An 18,611-nucleotide genomic window follows, 5' to 3' on the forward strand; every position below is an offset into this window, starting at 1 on the left:
AACGCCGCTCCTCTCTCTCTTGCACCTGCAGTGCATTAGCGCTAATCAGGCCGGGCAATGTTTCTGCCACACCTGGAACTGGAGTGGGATGTGTCGCAAACAAATCGTTCCCTCGAGAAACTCGTGACTCACCAAGAGAGTTCCGCTCACTACGCGTTTTTGCCCCCCCGTGACATCCCCCCCGCCAATCGGTTCTAGTCCCGAGAACCGGTGTTCTTCAATTCCATTCGCCATACCTCTCAGGAGGCTGTCCTCGGGTGTCCCGCTGAGACCGTCGGGGTGGCGAGGGCGGAGCCACTCTTGCTTCAACTTCAGGGTCCCTCGGGACCACAGACCACCCTACCATGAGTACCTCTGGGGCGGGTGGCGCACTTGGGGCCTCGGCCGCTAGCTGCGAATAGTTCGGACATGGACTGAGCAAGTTTCGATGGAGCACCCGTATCGGTCCTGGTTTCCCCTCGGATCGTACCGAGTAAACTGGAGCATCAGGCCCTTGTCGTCGTTCCACCACATATGGCGTCGACTCCCAGCGATCGCGGAGCTTCCCCTTCCCTGAGCGCCGGTTGTCCCTTACCAGCACTCGCTCCCCTGGTAACAAAGGGGCCTCTCGGGCAGTCCGGTCGTATAGCCGCTTGTTCTTGGCGGCTGCTGCACTCAGATGATCTGAGACTCGTCGGTAGGCATCGAGCAGTTGGTGGTGGTGCCGATTCACCCAGTCAGTGGTACTATACCCTCTTTCTGCAGCCTCGGTCCCCAGGAGCAAGTCCACAGGTAAGCGGAGAGGGCGCCCAAACATAAGGTAGGAAGGAGCATACCCGGTGATACTGTGCACACTATTGTTATAGGCTTGCAACAGAGAGGGGAGACTCTCGGCCCATTGGCCCTGTTGTTCACTCTCTAGGGTCCCCAATAACCCCAACAGGGTTTGGTTCAACCTTTCGCACCCCCGTTACCCTGAGGATGGTATGAGGTCGTATGGGTCTTCCGGCACCCATAAAGGTGGCTCAGCTCTTGGATCACTCGGGACTCAAAATTTGAACCTTGGTCTGAGTGTAGGGTCTCTGGGGAGCCAAAAGGTTGTATCACTGCCCTCCAAAGGGCGCTGGCTGTGGTAACTGTCGTCTGATCTACAGTGGGGATGGCCTAGGCGTTTTTAGTTAATAGGTCAGTCATCACCAGGATATTTTGAAATCGATCCGTCGGCCGACCTAAAGTCAGGAAATCGATTCCTATGATGTGCAGAGGTGCTTTGGGCCACAGGGGGACCAATGGGGCTCGGACTTCCTTCCTGCGTTTGAACAACGTACACAGTGGACAACTCTGAACGAACTCCTCAACTTTCTTTTCCATCCTAGGCCAGTAGAAATACCTCCTCAGCAGAGACAGCGTCTTCTCTTGGCCCTGATGGCCAGTATGGGTGTGGAATGCAGTCAATAGCTCCGAGACTTGGCCCTCCGGTACCACCACCTGGTGTACTGTCTCCTGTGTTCGGGGATCTTGCATCGAACGGCAGATTACCCCTTCTCTAAGTCGCAGCCTCTTCCACTGCCTTAGGAGATGTTGTACTCCCACCGTCTGAGCCCGCTTTCCTCTGCTCTCGCCATGTATCCCTGTCTAAGGTACAACGTAACCTGACACAGGTCTGCATCTCCCAGCTGCAGCCTTCTCCACCGCCCGGGGTCCCACCCCCAACTAGACGGAACAGCCCTCAGGGTCCCGGGAGCTTCCACCATTGCCATCAGCAACTCGTCTTTGGGGCCAGGGGTACAAAGGGGTGTTTGGTTGTCCCTCCGGATGACTGGGAGTCTGGACAGGGCGTCCGCATTTACGTGTTCTCTGTCGGGTCGGTATTTAAGCTGTTAATCATAACTTGCTAGTTGTGCCACCCAACGCTGTTCTACTGCCCCCAACTTGGCGGTCTGCAAGTGTACTAATGGATTATTGTCCGTAATCACCGTCACCTTGGCTCCCAACAGGTAATCTTTGAACTTCTCCGTCATGGCCCACTTCATTGCCAGTAGTTCGATTTTGAAGGAACTGTAATTTGCCGCGTTCCGCTCTGCGGGATGTAAACTTTGACTTGCGTATGCAATCACTCTCTCCACTCCTTGGTGCTCTTGGGCCAACACGGCTCCCAAACCTGCATTGCTGGCGTCAGTGTACAGAAGGAACGGCTGGGTGAAGTCTGCGTAGGCCAAGATAGGGGCCCTCAGAAGTTCCTGCTTGAGTTCCGTCCTTTTATAAAGCGTCGACAAAATCCCACGAACCCCAGGAACGACCGCACCTGTCTCACTGCCCGGGGTGGCTCCCACCCTTGGACAGCCGCCACCTTCTCCGGGTCGGGGGATATCCCTGCAGCACTGACACGATGTCCCAAGAACTGTACCTCCTTCCGCAATAACTGGCATTTGTCTGGCCTAAGCTTTAGCCCATATTTCTCCATGGCCCTGAACACTTCCTGTGTTCCTCCTCCTCCCTAGGTGGTCCTCCTCCCACCTAGATGGTGCAGGTGAGTGCGGAAGTCAGGGGAGAAGACGATCACATCGTCCAGGTATACCGGCGTTGAGTCGACCAGTTGTCCCCCTAGACAGTGCTGCATCAAGCGCTGAAAGGTCGCAGGAGCATTGCACAGGCCGAACCGCATCCGGTCCCATTCAAATAACCCAAACGGGGTGGTGAAGGGTGTCTTCTCTCTATCTCGGTCGTCTACCTGCACCTGCCAGTATCCACTCGCCAGGTCCAATGTGGAGTACCACGCCGCTTGTGTGAGACAGGTGAGTGAGTCTTCAATCCGTGGCAACGGGAATGTATCTTTCTTCGTTACACTGTTGAGTTTGCGGTAGTCAACGCAGAACCTCCAAGCTCCCGTTTTCTTCTGAACCAGAACAATTGGCGCCGCCCACGGACTACTGCTCTCTCGAACAATTCCTCCCTCCAGCATCCCTTTCAACAGGGCGCGGACCTCGGCATAGAGGGTGGGTGGCACCGGACAATACCGCTCTTGGCTAGGCATCGCCTCACCGGTAGGTATTTGATGCCTCACTACCCCTGTGCATCCATAGTCTTCTTCGTGGGTCGAGAACACATGTTGCCATTTTCTCAAGAGCTCCTGGAGCTGTAACACCTGTTCCTCCTCCAGATTTTCACCCTTCAGGGACTCTCCCATCAAATGGGTCGGCACCCCTCCTCCCACAGAGCCTGGTTCTGCCTCAACTGGGCGGACGGCGACTTCCACCACCGCAGAGCTCACCTGCCTGAAGCAGACGTACTGATGCTTGTGAACCTGGGCAGAGCGTACCGAGGAAACTCGAACCAGACGTTGGTGTCGACGAAGGAGCACGGAGTAGGGATTGGCATTCCGCACCTTTACTGAGACTCGCCCACGGTGGATGGCCGTCAGCCCGTGAGCCACTTCAATGGGTTGACAGTCCTCATGGGGCTTTACCAGGACACAGGTACCCCTCCCACAGGGTCCTGCAGGTACTCGGACCCAAAGCACAGTCTCGCTCTGGGCTGGGACAGACAAAGCGTACCGACAGGCTACTCGACCGATGCCTTCTCTCTCCTTCACTTGACTAGCCACGTGCACTCTTCGGCAATCGGCCAGAATCCGGTCCCTGTCCTGCTTCGCCGATGACAGAGACGTCCGAGCTGGCCGGCCCAGAAACAATTCCTCCGAGCAATCCAGTATAACGTTCATCCCTAGGAGTGCTCGATGAATGCCCAAGCAATGATCTCGGACGATAACGACCCCTTTCTGTTGGACGGGAACCCCTTGGACCAGAAAGTCTACCACGATGTACCCAGTGTAAGGGATGTCCAGACCATTTGCCCCCGTAAAGTCAGACTAGAAGCGTCCACTGCTTGGAGCCGATGATCTGCAACCAACTCCTGGGCCAGGCTCTCCGAAAATAACGTAACTTGAGAACCTGTATCGACCAGACAATCTATCGTGACTCCGTTAGCTTGAACCTCCACGGTGGGACAGCGCCCAACCCTGTCGTCTCGTAAAACAGGAACAGAAGGAGGGTCACACAAAGGGGTCCCGGCCACTTGACCCACAGTAGCCGGTGGGACTAAAAACCCCCTTGAGAACCCCGACGGAGCCCACACTGACGACTGATGTGTCCCGGGTCTCCACAACTAATACAGATGGGCCTTCCCTGGTCATCCCACTGGAACCGGGGGCCCACAGGACGTAGGGGGCGGCGCACAGGAGCTCGCCCCTTCTCCGAATACGACCTCTCTCTCACCATCGATCCGTCCTCGACTCGACCCCGACGAAGTTCACCCAACAGCCGGCCAAACTGCTCCCACAATTTCAAGGAGTATGCCCGAAGAGTCTGCTTAGGCCCCTGTTGATAGTTAAAGAACTGGGCACGAAGAGTGGCCACCGGGGTAGAGTCTCCATATAATCCGGACAGGAAATCGTTAGTTAGTTAGTTAGAAATCGATAGTTTTCGCGGTAGCCCGTGTGGCTTCTGATGCAGCAAGAACTTCTCTTTTGGCTTCTCCTTCCAAAGACCCCAACACAAACTGTACTTTCTGTGATGCACTCAGTCCCTGTAATCCGGCCAGATATTCCGTCTGCGCCTTCCAATCGTGCAAGCCCAACTCCGATCCTGGCCCTCCATAGCGCTGTGCCCAGGGAGCTCCCATAAAGATCGGTATGATTTTGAGACAGGTGAAGGCCATCGTACCAAGGAGCTGTAGGCAGACTGCCATGCCGAATGACCTCTGTTCTGTTGTTTGTGGAATTTACAGCCTGTCCACCACCGGTCCACCACCACCAGCCTGTCCATCCAGGGCCCTATGGGCAATGCAATGCATTCATACGCCTTACACCCCAAAAACGCAAAGTGTCCATTTCACCATTAAATTAAGTGGCAAATGGGCGTCCATTTGGAGCAGAGATCCCTCCGAGTGCTTAAGCGTCCAATGGCAACTTAAATTAATAGGGATATTTCCATGAACTACCTAATTTCCCTTACTTTTGAGACAGGTGAAGGCCATCTTACCAAGGAGCTGTAGGCAGACTGCCATGCAGAATGACCTCTGTTCTGTTGTTTGTGGAATTTACAGACTGTCACACTGCCTGCAGAGCAGATTATGGGAAGGAGCCATCTTCTAAAAAGCACATGTGTCTCATCAATAGGTTTCTGTAGTGTAGTGGTCATCACGTTCGCCTAACACGCGAAAGGTCCTCGGTTCGAAACCGAGCAGAAACAGTGGTTGGATTCTGACAGAAAATTTAAACTGTTTGCCACGCTAGGTGGGTGCAGCACTCATTTCTTTTATATGCTTTTTAATAAGCGTGCACCTAAAGATTTATGTCTGCATCCTGAAGACGTGTTTCCGTAGTGTAGTGGTTATCACGTTCGCCTCACACGCGAAAGGTCCCCAGTTCGAAACTGGGCGGAAACTAAGGGTGGTTTTTGCAAAAATTTGGTATGCGATTTTCTGTTGAGCAGGTCAGTACACTTGCAGGGATGTTTGTGGTTTAATCTCTTTAGAAAAGGACAAAAAGAAAACAAATGACCATTGAGGTTTCCTGTACAGTAATATAAAATGTTCGGTCTGCCAACAAAATTAGCAGCTTTTTGCCATCTTAAAAACACTGGGCAGTCTATAGTTTCAGTCGCTTTTGAACAAGCGTACGCTAGAAGAGGTTGGAATGAGATCCAAACCAAGTTTCCGTAGTGTAGTGGTTATCACGTTTGCTTTACACGTGAAAGGTCCTCAGTACAAAATTGGGTGGAAACAAGTGGAGGCATGTTAAATACAAATGCTGCAATTCGCTACAAAACCCTTACTTTTAAGACAGGTGAAGGCCATCGTATCAAGGAGCTGTAGGCAGACTGCCATGCCGAATGACACTAGGTGGGTGCCGAATGACCTTTGTTCTGTTGTTTGTGGAATTTACAGACTGTCACACTGCTTGCAGGGCAGATAATGGGAAGGAGCCATATTCTAAAAAGCACATCCCTCTCAACAATAGGTTTCTGTAGTGTAGTGGTCATCACATTCGCCTAACACGCGAAAGGTCCTCGGTTCAAAACCGAGCAGAAACAGTGGTTGAATTCTGACAGAAAATTTAAACTCTTTGGCACGTTAGGTGGGTGCAGCGCTCATTTCCTTTATATGCTTTTTAATAAGCGTGCACCTAAAGATTTATGTCTGCAACCTGAAGACGTGTTTGTAGTGTAGTGGTTATCACGTTCGCCTCACACGCGAAAAGTCCCCAGTTTGAAACTGGGCGGAAACTGTGGGTGATTTTTGCAAAAATTTCGTATGCGATTTTCTGTTGAGCAGGTCAGTACACTTGCAGGGATGTTTGTTGTTTAATCTCTTTAGAAAAGGACAAAAATAAAACAAATGACCATTGAGGTTTCCTGTACAGTAATATAAAATGTTCGGCCAACAAAATTAGCAGCTTTTTGCCATGTTATAAACACTGGGCAGTCTATAGTTTCAGTCGCTTTTGAACAAGCGTACGCTAGAAGAGGTGGGAATGAGATCCAAACCAAGTTTCCGTAGTGTAGTGGTTATCACGTTCGCTTTACACGCGAAAGGTCCTCAGTTCAAAATTGGGTGGAAACAAGTGGAGGCATGTTAAATATAAATGCTGCAATTCGCTACAAAACCCTTACTTTTAAGACAGGTGAAGGCCAACGTACCAAGGAGCTGTAGGCAGACTGCCATGCCGAATGACACTAGGTGGGTACCGTCCAAATCAAGTTTCCGTAGTGTAGTGGTTATCACGTTCGCTTTACACGCGAAAGGTCCTCAGTTCAATACTGGGCGGAAACAAGTGGAGGCATTTTAAATATAAATGCTACAAAACCCTTACTTTTGAGACAGGTGAAGGCCATCGTACCAAGGAGCTGTAGGCAGACTGCCATGCCGAATGACCTCTGTTCTGTTGTTTGTGGAATTCACAGACTGTCACACTGCTTGCAGAGCAGATTATGGGAAGGAGCCATCTTCTAAAAATCACATGCACCTCATCAATATCTTTCTGTAGTGTAGTGGTCATCACGTTCGCCTAACACGCGAGAGGTCCTCGGTTCGAAACCGAGCAGAAACAGTGGTTGGATTCTGACAGAAAATTTTAACTGTTTGCCACACTAGGTGGGTGCAGCGCTCATTTCCTTTATATGCTTTTTAATAAGGGTGCACCTAAAGATTTATGTCTGCAACCTGAAGACTTGTTTCCATAGTGTAGTGGTTATAACGTTTGCCTCACACGCGAAAGGTCCCCAGTTCGAAACTGGGCGGAAACTGTGGGTGTTTTTTGCAAAAATTTCGTATGCGATTTTCTGTTGAGCAGGTCAGTACACTTGCAGGGATGTTTGTGGTTTAATCTCATTAAAAAAGGACAAAAATAAAACAAATGACCATTGAGGTTTCCTGTGAAGTAATATAAAATGTTCGGTCTGCCAACAAAATTAGCAGCTTTTTGCCATGTTAAAAACACCGGGCAGTCTATAGTTTCAGTCGCTTTTGAACAAGCGTACCCTAGAAGTGGTGGGACTGACTTCTAAATCAAGTTTCCGTAGTGTAGTGGTTATCACGTTTGCTTTACACGCGAAAGGTCCTCAGTTCAAAACTTGGCGGAAACAAGTGGAGGCATTTTAAATGTAATGCTCCAATTCGCTACAAAACCCTTGCTTTTGAGACAGGTGAAGGCCATCGTACCAAGGAGCTGTAGGCAGACTGCCATGCCGAATGACCTCTGTTCTGTTGTTTGTGGAATTCACAGACTGTCACACTGCTTGCAGAGTAGATTATGGGAAGGAGCCATCTTCTAAAAAGCACATGCCATGATATCACGTTCGCTTTACACGCAAAGGTCTTCAGTTCAAAACTGGGCGGAAACAAGTGGAGGCATGTTAAATATAAATGCTGCAATTCGATACAAAACCCTTACATTTAAGACAGGTGAAGGCCATCGTACCCAGGAGCTGTAGGCAGACTGCCATGCCGAATGACCTCTGTTCTGTTGTTTGTGAAATTCACAGACTGTCACACTGCTTGCCGAGTAGATTATGGGAAGGAGCCATCTTCTAAAAAGCTCATGTACCTCATCAATAGGTTTCTGTAGTGTAGTGTTCATCACGTTCGCCTAACACGCAAATGGTCCTCTGTTCGAAACCGAGCAGAAACAGTGGTTGGATTCTGACAGAAAATTTTAACTTTTTGCCACGCTAGTTGGTAGCAGCGCTCCTTTCCTTTATATGCTTTTTAATAAGCGTGCAGCTAAAGATTTATGTCTGCCACCTGAAGATGTGTTTCCGTAGTGTAGTGGTTATCACGTTCGCCTCACACGCGAAAGGTCCCCAGTTCGAAACTGGGCGGAAACTGTGTGTGGTTTTCGCAAAAATTTCGTATGCGATTTTCTGTTGAGCAGGTCAGTACACTTGCAGGGATGTTTGTTGTTTAATCTCTTTAGAAAAGGACAAAAATAAAACAAATGACCATTGAGGTTTCCTGTACAGTAATATAAAATGTTCGGTCTGCCAACAAAATTAGCAGCTTTTTGCCATCTTAAAAACACTGGGCAGTCTATAGTTTCAGTCGCTTTTGAACAAGCGTACGCTAGAAGAGGTTGGAATGAGATCCAAACCAAGTTTCCGTAGTGTAGTAGTTATCACGTTTGCTTTACACGTGAAAGGTCCTCAGTACAAAATTGGGTGGAAACAAGTGGAGGCATGTTAAATACCAACGCTGCAATTCGCTACAAAACCCTTACTTTTAAGACAGGTGAAGGCCATCGTATCAAGGAGCTGTAGGCAGACTGCCATGCCGAATGACACTAGGTGGGTGCCGAATGACCTTTGTTCTGTTGTTTGTGGAATTTACAGACTGTCACACTGCTTGCAGGGCAGATAATGGGAAGGAGCCATCTTCTAAAAAGCACATCCCTCTCAACAATAGGTTTCTGTAGTGTAGTGGTCATCACATTCGCCTAACACGCGAAAGGTCCTCGGTTCAAAACCGAGCAGAAACAGTGGTTGGATTCTGACAGAAAATTTAAACTCTTTGGCACGTTAGGTGGGTGCAGCGCTCATTTCCTTTATATGCTTTTTAATAAGCGTGCACCTAAAGATTTATGTCTGCAACCTGAAGATGTGTTTGTAGTGTAGTGGTTATCACGTTCGCCTCACACGCGAAAAGTCCCCAGTTCGAAACTGGGCGGAAACTGTGAGTGATTTTTGCAAAAATTTCGTATGCGATTTTCTGTTGAGCAGGTCAGTACACTTGCAGGGATGTTTGTGGTTTAATCTCTTTAGAAAAGGACAAAAATAAAACAAATGACCATTGAGGTTTCCTGTGAAGTAATATAAAATGTTCGGTCTGCCAACAAAATTAGCAGCTTTTTGCCATGTTAAAAACACTGGGCAGTCTATAGTTCAGTCGCTTTTGAACAAGCGTGCGCTAGAAGAGGTGGGAATGAGATCCAAACCAAGTTTCCGTAGTGTAGTGGTTATCACGTTCGCTTTACAAGCGAAAGGTCCTCAGTTCAAAATTGGGTGGAAACAAGTGGAGGCATGTTAAATATAAATGCTGCAATTCACTTCAAAACCCTTACTTTTAAGACAGGTGAAGGCCATCGTAACAAGGAGCTGTAGGCAGACTGCCATGCCGAATGACACTAGGTGGGTGCCGAATGACCTCTGTTCTGTTGTTTGTGGAATTTACAGACTGACACACTGCTTGCAGGGCAGATTATGGGAACGAGCCATCTTCTAAAAAGCACAAATAGGTTTCTGTAGTTTAGTGGTCATCACATTCGCCTAACACGCGAAAGGTCCTCGGTTCGAAACCGAGCAGAAACAGTGGTTGGATTCTGACAGAAAATTTAAACTCTTTGCCACACTAGGTGGGTGCAGCGCTCATTTCCTTTATATGCTTTTTAATAAGCGTGCGCCTAAAGATTTAGGTCTGCAACCTGAAGACGTGTTTGTAGTGTAGTGGTTATCACGTTCGCCTCCCACACGAAAAGTCCCCAGTTAGAAACTGGGCGGAAACTGTGGGTGATTTTTGCAAAAATTTCGTATGCGATTTTCTGTTGAGCAGGTCAGTACACTTGCAGGGATGTTTGTTGTTTAATCTCTTTAGAAAAGGACAAAAATAAAACAAATGACCATTGAGGTTTCCTGTACAGTAATATAAAATGTTCGGTCTGCCAACAAAATTAGCAGCTTTTTGCCATGTTAAAAACACTGGGCAGTCTATAGTTTCAGTCGCTTTTGAACAAGCGTACGCTAGAAGAGGTGGGAATGAGATCCAAACCAAGTTTCCGTAGTGTAGTGGTTATCACGTTTGCTTTACACGCGAAAGGTCCTCAGTTCAAAATTGGGTGGAAACAAGTGGAGGCATGTTTAATATAAATGCTGCAATTCGCTACAAAACCCTTACTTTTAAGACAGGTGAAGGCCATCGTGTCAAGGAGCTGTAGGCAGACTGCCATGCCGAATCACACTAGGTGGGTGCTGTCCAAATCAAGTTTCCGTAGTGTAGTGGTTATCACGTTTGCTTTACACGCGAAAGGTCCTCAGTTCTAAACTGGGCGGAAACAAGTGGATGCATTTTAAATATAAATGCTGCAATTCGCTACAAAACCCTTACTCTTGAGACATGTGAAGGCCATCGTACCAAGGAGTTGTAGGCAGACTGCCATGCCGAATGACCTCTGTTCTGTTGTTTGTGGAATTCACAGACTGTCACACTGCTTGCAGAGCAGATTATGGGTAGGAGCCATCTTCTAAAAAGCACATGTCCTCATCAATAGGTTTCTGTATTGTAGTGGTTATCACGTTCGCCTCACACGCGAAAGGGCCCCAGTTCGAAACTGGGCGGAAACTGTGGGTGATTTTTGCAAAACTTTCGTATGCGATTTTCTGTTGAGCAGGTCAGTACACTTGCAGGGATGTTTGTGGTTTAATCTCTTTAGAAAAGGACAAAAATAAAACAAATGACCATTGAGGTTTCCTGTACAGTAATATAAAATGTTCGGTCTGCCAACAAAATTAGCAGCTTTTTGCCATGTTAAAAACACTGGGCAGTCTATAGTTTCAGTCGCTTTTGAACAAGCGTACCCTAGAAGCGGTGGGACTGACGTCCAAATCAAGTTTCGGAAGTGTAGTGTGTAGTGGTTATCACGTTTGCTTTACACGCGAAAGGTCCTCAGTTCAAAACTGGGCGGAAACAAGTGGAGGCATTTTAAATGTAATGCTCCAATTCGCTACAAAACCCTTGCTTTTGAGACAGGTGAAGGCCATCGTACCAAGGAGCTGTAGGCAGACTGCCATGCCGAATGACCTCTGTTCTGTTGTTTGTGGAATTCACAGACTGTCACACTGCTTGCAGAGCAGATTATGAGAAGGAGCCATCTTCTAAAAAGCACATGCCATGATATCACGTTCGCTTTACACGCAAAGGTCTTCAGTTCAAAACTGGGCGGAAACCAGTGGAGGCATGTTAAATATAAATGCTGCAATTCGATACAAAACCCTTACTTTTAAGACAGGTGAAGGCCATCGTACCCAGGAGCTGTAGGCAGACTGCCATGCCGAATGACCTCTGTTCTGTTGTTTGTGGAATTCACAGACTGTCACACTGCTTGCAGAGTAGATTATGGGAAGGACCCATCTTCTAAAAAGCACATGTGCCTCATCAATAGGTTTCTGTAGTGTAGTGTTCATCATGTTTGCCTAACACGCGAAAGGTCCTCTGTTCGAAACCGAGCAGAAACAGTGGTTGGATTCTGACAGAATATTTAAACTGTTTGCCACGCTAGGTGGTAGCAGTGCTCCTTTCCTTTATATGCTTTTTAATAAGCGTGCACCTAAAGATTTATGTCTGCAACCTGAAGACTTGTTTCCATAGTGTAGTGGTTATCACGTTTGCCTCACACGCGAAAGGTCCCCAGTTCGAAACTGGGCGGAAACTAAGGGTGGTTTTTGCAAAAATTTCGTATGCGATTTTCTTTTGAGCAGGTCAGTACACTTGCAGGGATGTTTGTGGTTTAATCTCTTTAGAAAAGGAAAAAAAGAAAACAAATGACCATTGAGGTTTCCTGTACAGTAATATAAAATGTTCGGTCTGCCAACAAAATTAGCAGCTTTTTGCCATGTTAAAAACACTGGGCAGTCTATAGTTTCAGTCGCTTTTGAACAAGCGTACGCTAGAAGAGGTGGGAATGAGATCCAAACCAATTTTCTGTAGTGTAGTGGTTATCACGTTCGCTTTACACGCGAAAGGTCCTCAGTTCAAAATTGGGTGGAAACAAGTGGAGGCATGTTAAATATAAATGCTGCAATTCGCTACAAAACCCTTACTTTTAAGACAGGTGAAGGCCATCGTACCAAGGAGCTGTAGGCAGACTGCCATGCCGAATGACACTAGGTGGGTGCCGTCCAAATCAAGTTTCCGTAGTGTAGTGGTTATCACGTTTGCTTTACACGCAAAAGGTCCTCAGTTCAAAACTGGGCTTAAACAAGTGGATGCATTTTAAATATAAATGCTACAAAACCCTTACTTTTGAGACAGGTGAAGGCCATCGTACCAAGGAGCTGTAGGCAGACTGCCATGCAGAATGACCTCTGTTCTGTTGTTTGTGGAATTTACAGACTGTCACACTGCTTGCAGAGCAGATTATGGGAAGGAGCCATCTTCTAAAAAGCATATGCACCGCATCAATAGGTTTTGTAGTGTAGTGGTCATCACGTTCGCCTAACACGCGAAAGGTCCTCGGTTCGAAACCGAGTAGAAACAGTGGTTGGATTCTGACAGAAAATTTAAACTGTTTGCCACACTAGGTGGGTGCAGCGCTCATTTCCATTATATGCTTTTTAATAAGCGTGCACCTAAAGATTTATGTCTGCAAACTGAGGACTTGTTTCCGTAGTGTAGTGGTTATCTCGTTTGCCTCACACGCGAAAGGTCCCCAGTTCGAAACTGGGCGGAAACTGTGAGTGTTTTTTGCAAAAATTTCGTATGCGATTTTCTGTTGAGCAGGTCAGTACACTTGCAGGGATGTTTGTGGTTTAATCTCTTTAGAAAAGGACAAAAATAAAACAAATGACCATTGAGGTTTCCTGTGAAGTAATATAAAATGTTCGGTCTGCCAACAAAATTAGCAGCTTTTTGCCATGTTAAAAACACTGGGCAGTCTATAGTTTCAGTCGCTTTTGAACAAGCGTGCGCTAGAAGAGGTGGGAATGAGATCCAAACCAAGTTTCCGTAGTGTAGTGGTTATCACGTTCGCTTTACAAGCGAAAGGTCCTCAGTTCAAAATTGGGTGGAAACAAGTGGAGGCATGTTAAATATAAATGCTGCAATTCACTTCAAAACCCTTACTTTTAAGACAGGTGAAGGCCATCGTAACAAGGAGCTGTAGGCAGACTGCCATGCCGAATGACACTAGGTGGGTGCCGAATGACCTCTGTTCTGTTGTTTGTGGAATTTACAGACTGTCACACTGCTTGCAGGGCAGATTATGGGAACGAGCCATCTTCTAAAAAGCACAAATAGGTTTCTGTAGTTTAGTGGTCATCACATTCGCCTAACACGCGAAAGGTCCTCGGTTCGAAACCGAGCAGAAACAGTGGTTGGATTCTGACAGAAAATTTAAACTCTTTGCCACACTAGGTGGGTGCAGCGCTCATTTCCTTTATATGCTTTTTAATAAGCGTGCGCCTAAAGATTTATGTCTGCAACCTGAAGACGTGTTTGTAGTGTAGTGGTTATCACGTTCGCCTCCCACACGAAAAGTCCCCAGTTAGAAACTGTGGGTGATTTTTGCAAAAATTTCGTATGCGATTTTCTGTTGAGCAGGTCAGTACACTTGCAGGGATGTTTGTTGTTTAATCTCTTTAGAAAAGGACAAAAATAAAACAAATGACCATTGAGGTTTCCTGTACAGTAATATAAAATGTTCGGTCTACCAACAAAATTAGCAGCTTTTTGCCATGTTAAAAACACTGGGCAGTCTATAGTTTCAGTCGCTTTTGAACAAGCGTACGCTAGAAGAGGTGGGAATGAGATCCAGACCAAGTTTCCGTAGTGTAGTGGTTATCATGGGCGCTTTACACGCGAAAGGTTCTCAGTTCAAAATTGGGTGGAAACAAGTGGAGGCATGTTAAATATAAATGCTGCAATTCGCTACAAAACCCTTACTTTTAAGACAGGTGAAGGCCATCGTATCAAGGAGCTGTAGGCAGACTGCCATGCCGAATGACACTGGGTGCTTCGCAATATCCCTCCTCGTCTCCTCGTTCCTCTGTCCTCCATCCTATGACCCGGAAACCGATCGAGCGCAGCCATCTTGAAGGACATCTCAATTCTCTAATTGCACCGCGAGGAGGCGAGGATCGAGGAGTGAGGAGGCTTCCAGAGGAGTCATGAGCGAGGATACACAGGTGTATCCTATGCGGAAGAGATTTATCGACTAAACGTGACGCGCATATACATTCTCCTCCCCCTTCACATCGATCACAATCTGTTTTAATGTATACTTTACCTTTGCAGTTTATATAAACCACACATTACACATATTTCAACAGGGTATCTTGCTTTATTATCATTTATTATGAATTTCTTAAATAAACAAACTTCAACAACATAAGGGCAGATCCTTTGAGCGCTGCTGATGACGCTATGAAGTGACGCGCGAGTGATCAAGTATTCCAATGAATAAAAAAAGCTTTCATTCGATTCCTCCGTCCTCATTTTCTTTCCTTGCGTCCTTCCCTCAAAACCTACAGGGGGTGGAGCTGAGACGCTAGGAAAGGAAGCGAGGAAAAGAAACGAGGATGCACAAATAAGAAATGAGAAGCACCCACTAGGTGGGTGCCGAATGACCTCTGTTCTGTTGTTTGTGGAATTCACAGACTGTCACACTGCTTGCAGAGTAGATTATGGGAAGGAGCCATCTTCTAAAAAGCTCATGTACTTCATCAATAGGTTTCTGTAGTGTAGTGTTCATCACGTTCGCCTAACACGCAAAAGGTCCTCTGTTCGAAACCGAGCAGAAACAGTGGTTGGATTCTGACAGAAAATGTAAACTTTTTGCCACGCTAGTTGGTAGCAGCGCTCCTTTCCTTTATATGCTTTTTAATAAGCGTGCACCTAAAGATTTATGTCTGCCACCTGAAGATGTGTTTCCGTAGTGTAGTGGTTATCAAGTTCGCCTCACACGCGAAAGGTCCCCAGTTCGAAACTGGGCGGAAACTGTGTGTGGTTTTCGCAAAAATTTCGTATGCGATTTTCTGTTGAGCAGGTCAGTACACTTGCAGGGATGTTTGTTGTTTAATCTCTTTAGAAAAGGACAAAAATAAAACAAATGACCATTGAGGTTTCCTGTACAGTAATATAAAATGTTCGTTCTGCCAACAAAATTAGCAGCTTTTTGCCATGTTAAAAACACTGGGCAGTCTATAGTTTCAGTCGCTTTTGAACAAGCGTACGCTAGAAGAGGTGGGAATGAGATCCAAACCAATTTTCTGTAGTGTAGTGGTTATCACGTTCGCTTTACACGCGAAAGGTCCTCAGTTCAAAATTGGGTGGAAACAAGTGGAGGCATGTTAAATATAAATGCTGCAATTCGCTACAAAACCCTTACTTTTAAGACAGGTGAAGGCCATCGTATCAAGGAGCTGTAGGCAGACTGCCATGCCGAATGACACTAGGTGGGTGCCGAATGACCTTTGTTCTGTTGTTTGTGGAATTTACAGACTGTCACACTGCTTGCAGGGCAGATAATGGGAAGGAGCCATCTTCTAAAAAGCACATCCCTCTCATCAATAGGTTTCTGTAGTGTAGTGGTCATCACATTCGCCTAACACGCGAAAGGTCCTCGGTTCAAAACCGAGCAGAAACAGTGGTTGGATTCTGACAGAAAATTTAAACTCTTTGGCACGTTAGGTGGGTGCAGCGCTCATTTCCTTTATATGCTTTTTAATAAGCGTGCACCTAAAGATTTATGTCTGCAACCTGAAGACGTGTTTGTAGTGTAGTGGTTATCACGTTCGCCTCACACGCGAAAAGTCCCCAGTTTGAAACTGGGCGGAAACTGTGGGTGATTTTTGCAAAAATTTCGTATGCGATTTTCTGTTGAGCAGGTCAGTACACTTGCAGGGATGTTTGTTGTTTAATCTCTTTAGAAAAGGACAAAAATAAAACAAATGACCATTGAGGTTTCCTGTACAGTAATATAAAATGTTCGGCCAACAAAATTAGCAGCTTTTTGCCATGTTATAAACACTGGGCAGTCTATAGTTTCAGTCGCTTTTGAACAAGCGTACGCTAGAAGAGGTGGGAATGAGATCCAAACCAAGTTTCCGTAGTGTAGTGGTTATCACGTTCGCTTTACACGCGAAAGGTCCTCAGTTCAAAATTGGGTGGAAACAAGTGGAGGCATGTTAAATATAAATGCTGCAATTCGCTACAAAACCCTTACTTTTAAGACAGGTGAAGGCCATCGTACCAAGGAGCTGTAGGCAGACTGCCATGCCGAATGACACTAGGTGGGTACCATCCAAATCAAGTTTCCGTAGTGTAGTGGTTATCACGTTCGCTTTACACGCGAAAGGTCCTCAGTTCAATACTGGGCGGAAACAAGTGGAGGCATTTTAAATATAAATGCTACAAAACCCTTACTTTTGAGACAGGTGAAGGCCATCGTACCAAGGAGCTGTAGGCAGACTGCCATGCCGAATGACCTCTGTTCTGTTGTTTGTGGAATTCACAGACTGTCACACTGCTTGCAGAGTAGATTATGGGAAGGAGCCATCTTCTAAAAAGCACATGTACCTCATCAATAGGTTTCTGTAGTGTAGTGTTCATCACGTTCGCCTAGCACGCAAAAGGTCCTCTGTTCGAAACCGAGCAGAAACAGTGGTTGGATTCTGACAGAAAATTTAAACTTTTTGCCACGCTAGTTGGTAGCAGCGCTCCTTTCCTTTATATGCTTTTTAATAAGCGTGCACCTAAAGATTTATGTCTGCAACCTGAAGACTTGTTTCCATAGTGTAGTGGTTATCACGTTTGCCTCACACGCGAAAGGTCCCCAGTTCGAAACTGGGCGGAAACTAAGGGTGGTTTTTGCAAAAATTTCGTATGCGATTTTCTGTTGAGCAGGTCAGTACACTTGCAGGGATGTTTGTGGTTTAATCTCTTTAGAAAAGGACAAAAAGAAAACAAATGACCATTGAGGTTTCCTGTACAGTAATATAAAATGTTCGGTCTGCCAACAAAATTAGCAGCTTTTTGCCATCTTAAAAACACTGGGCAGTCTATAGTTTCAGTCGCTTTTGAACAAGCGTACGCTAGAAGAGGTTGGAATGAGATCCAAACCAAGTTTCCGTAGTGTAGTGGTTATCACGTTTGCTTTACACGTGAAAGGTCCTCAGTACAAAATTGGGTGGAAACAAGTGGAGGCATGTTAAATACCAATGCTGCAATTCGCTACAAAACCCTTACTTTTAAGACAGGTGAAGGCCATCGTATCAAGGAGCTGTAGGCAGACTGCCATGCCGAATGACACTAGGTGGGTGCCGAATGACCTTTGTTCTGTTGTTTGTGGAATTTACAGACTGTCACACTGCTTGCAGGGCAGATAATGGGAAGGAGCCATCTTCTAAAAAGCACATCCCTCTCAACAATAGGTTTCTGTAGTGTAGTGGTCATCACATTCGCCTAACACGCGAAAGGACCTCGGTTCAAAACCGAGCAGAAACAGTGGTTGGATTCTGACAGAAAATTTAAACTCTTTGGCACGTTAGGTGGGTGCAGCGCTCATTTCCTTTATATGCTTTTTAATAAGCGTGCACCTAAAGATTTATGTCTGCAACCTGAAGACGTGTTTGTAGTGTAGTGGTTATCACGTTCGCCTCACACGCGAAAAGTCCCCAGTTTGAAACTGGGCGGAAACTGTGGGTGATTTTTGCAAAAATTTCGTATGCGATTTTCTGTTGAGCAGGTCAGTACACTTGCAGGGATGTTTGTTGTTTAATCTCTTTAGAAAAGGACAAAAATAAAACAAATGACCATTGAGGTTTCCTGTACAGTAATATAAAATGTTCGGCCAACAAAATTAGCAGCTTTTTGCCATGTTATAAACACTGGGCAGTCTATAGTTTCAGTCGCTTTTGAACAAGCGTACGCTAGAAGAGGTGGGAATGAGATCCAAACCAAGTTTCCGTAGTGTAGTGGTTATCACGTTCGCTTTACACGCGAAAGGTCCTCAGTTCAAAATTGGGTGGAAACAAGTGGAGGCATGTTAAATATAAATGCTGCAATTCGCTACAAAACCCTTACTTTTAAGACAGGTGAAGGCCATCGTACCAAGGAGCTGTAGGCAGACTGCCATGCCGAATGACACTAGGTGGGTACCATCCAAATCAAGTTTCCGTAGTGTAGTGGTTATCACGTTCGCTTTACACGCGAAAGGTCCTCAGTTCAATACTGGGCGGAAACAAGTGGAGGCATTTTAAATATAAATGCTACAAAACCCTTACTTTTGAGACAGGTGAAGGCCATCGTACCAAGGAGCTGTAGGCAGACTGCCATGCCGAATGACCTCTGTTCTGTTGTTTGTGGAATTC

At 46.4% G+C, this 18,611-nt stretch overlaps 19 non-coding genes across 19 annotated transcripts; all 19 read left to right on the forward strand.

Annotated features, from left to right (window-relative positions):
- The first annotated feature begins 5,155 nt into the window (after positions 1 to 5,155).
- Positions 5,156 to 5,228, forward strand: trnav-aac (transfer RNA valine (anticodon AAC)). Its single transcript has one exon. It is a non-coding gene; the product is annotated as a tRNA-Val (tRNA).
- A 123-nt stretch (positions 5,229 to 5,351) lies between these two features.
- trnav-cac (transfer RNA valine (anticodon CAC)) lies at positions 5,352 to 5,424 on the forward strand. Its single transcript has one exon. It is a non-coding gene; the product is annotated as a tRNA-Val (tRNA).
- A 574-nt stretch (positions 5,425 to 5,998) lies between these two features.
- Positions 5,999 to 6,071, forward strand: trnav-aac (transfer RNA valine (anticodon AAC)). Its single transcript has one exon. It is a non-coding gene; the product is annotated as a tRNA-Val (tRNA).
- A 666-nt stretch (positions 6,072 to 6,737) lies between these two features.
- Positions 6,738 to 6,810, forward strand: trnav-uac (transfer RNA valine (anticodon UAC)). The gene has a single exon. It is a non-coding gene; the product is annotated as a tRNA-Val (tRNA).
- Positions 6,811 to 8,290: 1,480 nt separating this feature from the next.
- On the forward strand, positions 8,291 to 8,363 carry trnav-cac (transfer RNA valine (anticodon CAC)). The gene has a single exon. It is a non-coding gene; the product is annotated as a tRNA-Val (tRNA).
- A 574-nt stretch (positions 8,364 to 8,937) lies between these two features.
- trnav-aac (transfer RNA valine (anticodon AAC)) lies at positions 8,938 to 9,010 on the forward strand. Its single transcript has one exon. It is a non-coding gene; the product is annotated as a tRNA-Val (tRNA).
- Positions 9,011 to 9,469: 459 nt separating this feature from the next.
- On the forward strand, positions 9,470 to 9,542 carry trnav-uac (transfer RNA valine (anticodon UAC)). The gene has a single exon. It is a non-coding gene; the product is annotated as a tRNA-Val (tRNA).
- A 224-nt stretch (positions 9,543 to 9,766) lies between these two features.
- On the forward strand, positions 9,767 to 9,839 carry trnav-aac (transfer RNA valine (anticodon AAC)). The gene has a single exon. It is a non-coding gene; the product is annotated as a tRNA-Val (tRNA).
- A 956-nt stretch (positions 9,840 to 10,795) lies between these two features.
- trnav-cac (transfer RNA valine (anticodon CAC)) lies at positions 10,796 to 10,868 on the forward strand. The gene has a single exon. It is a non-coding gene; the product is annotated as a tRNA-Val (tRNA).
- Positions 10,869 to 11,882: 1,014 nt separating this feature from the next.
- trnav-cac (transfer RNA valine (anticodon CAC)) lies at positions 11,883 to 11,955 on the forward strand. The gene has a single exon. It is a non-coding gene; the product is annotated as a tRNA-Val (tRNA).
- Positions 11,956 to 12,903: 948 nt separating this feature from the next.
- Positions 12,904 to 12,976, forward strand: trnav-cac (transfer RNA valine (anticodon CAC)). Its single transcript has one exon. It is a non-coding gene; the product is annotated as a tRNA-Val (tRNA).
- Positions 12,977 to 13,242: 266 nt separating this feature from the next.
- Positions 13,243 to 13,315, forward strand: trnav-uac (transfer RNA valine (anticodon UAC)). The gene has a single exon. It is a non-coding gene; the product is annotated as a tRNA-Val (tRNA).
- Positions 13,316 to 13,539: 224 nt separating this feature from the next.
- trnav-aac (transfer RNA valine (anticodon AAC)) lies at positions 13,540 to 13,612 on the forward strand. Its single transcript has one exon. It is a non-coding gene; the product is annotated as a tRNA-Val (tRNA).
- A 1,554-nt stretch (positions 13,613 to 15,166) lies between these two features.
- Positions 15,167 to 15,239, forward strand: trnav-cac (transfer RNA valine (anticodon CAC)). Its single transcript has one exon. It is a non-coding gene; the product is annotated as a tRNA-Val (tRNA).
- A 574-nt stretch (positions 15,240 to 15,813) lies between these two features.
- trnav-aac (transfer RNA valine (anticodon AAC)) lies at positions 15,814 to 15,886 on the forward strand. The gene has a single exon. It is a non-coding gene; the product is annotated as a tRNA-Val (tRNA).
- Positions 15,887 to 16,552: 666 nt separating this feature from the next.
- trnav-uac (transfer RNA valine (anticodon UAC)) lies at positions 16,553 to 16,625 on the forward strand. Its single transcript has one exon. It is a non-coding gene; the product is annotated as a tRNA-Val (tRNA).
- A 400-nt stretch (positions 16,626 to 17,025) lies between these two features.
- On the forward strand, positions 17,026 to 17,098 carry trnav-cac (transfer RNA valine (anticodon CAC)). Its single transcript has one exon. It is a non-coding gene; the product is annotated as a tRNA-Val (tRNA).
- Positions 17,099 to 17,672: 574 nt separating this feature from the next.
- Positions 17,673 to 17,745, forward strand: trnav-aac (transfer RNA valine (anticodon AAC)). Its single transcript has one exon. It is a non-coding gene; the product is annotated as a tRNA-Val (tRNA).
- Positions 17,746 to 18,411: 666 nt separating this feature from the next.
- On the forward strand, positions 18,412 to 18,484 carry trnav-uac (transfer RNA valine (anticodon UAC)). The gene has a single exon. It is a non-coding gene; the product is annotated as a tRNA-Val (tRNA).
- Positions 18,485 to 18,611: the final 127 nt, after the last annotated feature.

The sequence above is a fragment of the Siphateles boraxobius genome, unplaced genomic scaffold (assembly GCF_051911475.1).
Source record: "Siphateles boraxobius isolate OS27281-9 unplaced genomic scaffold, OSU_SipBor_1 6, whole genome shotgun sequence".
NCBI classification, from domain to species: domain Eukaryota; kingdom Metazoa; phylum Chordata; class Actinopteri; order Cypriniformes; family Leuciscidae; genus Siphateles; species Siphateles boraxobius.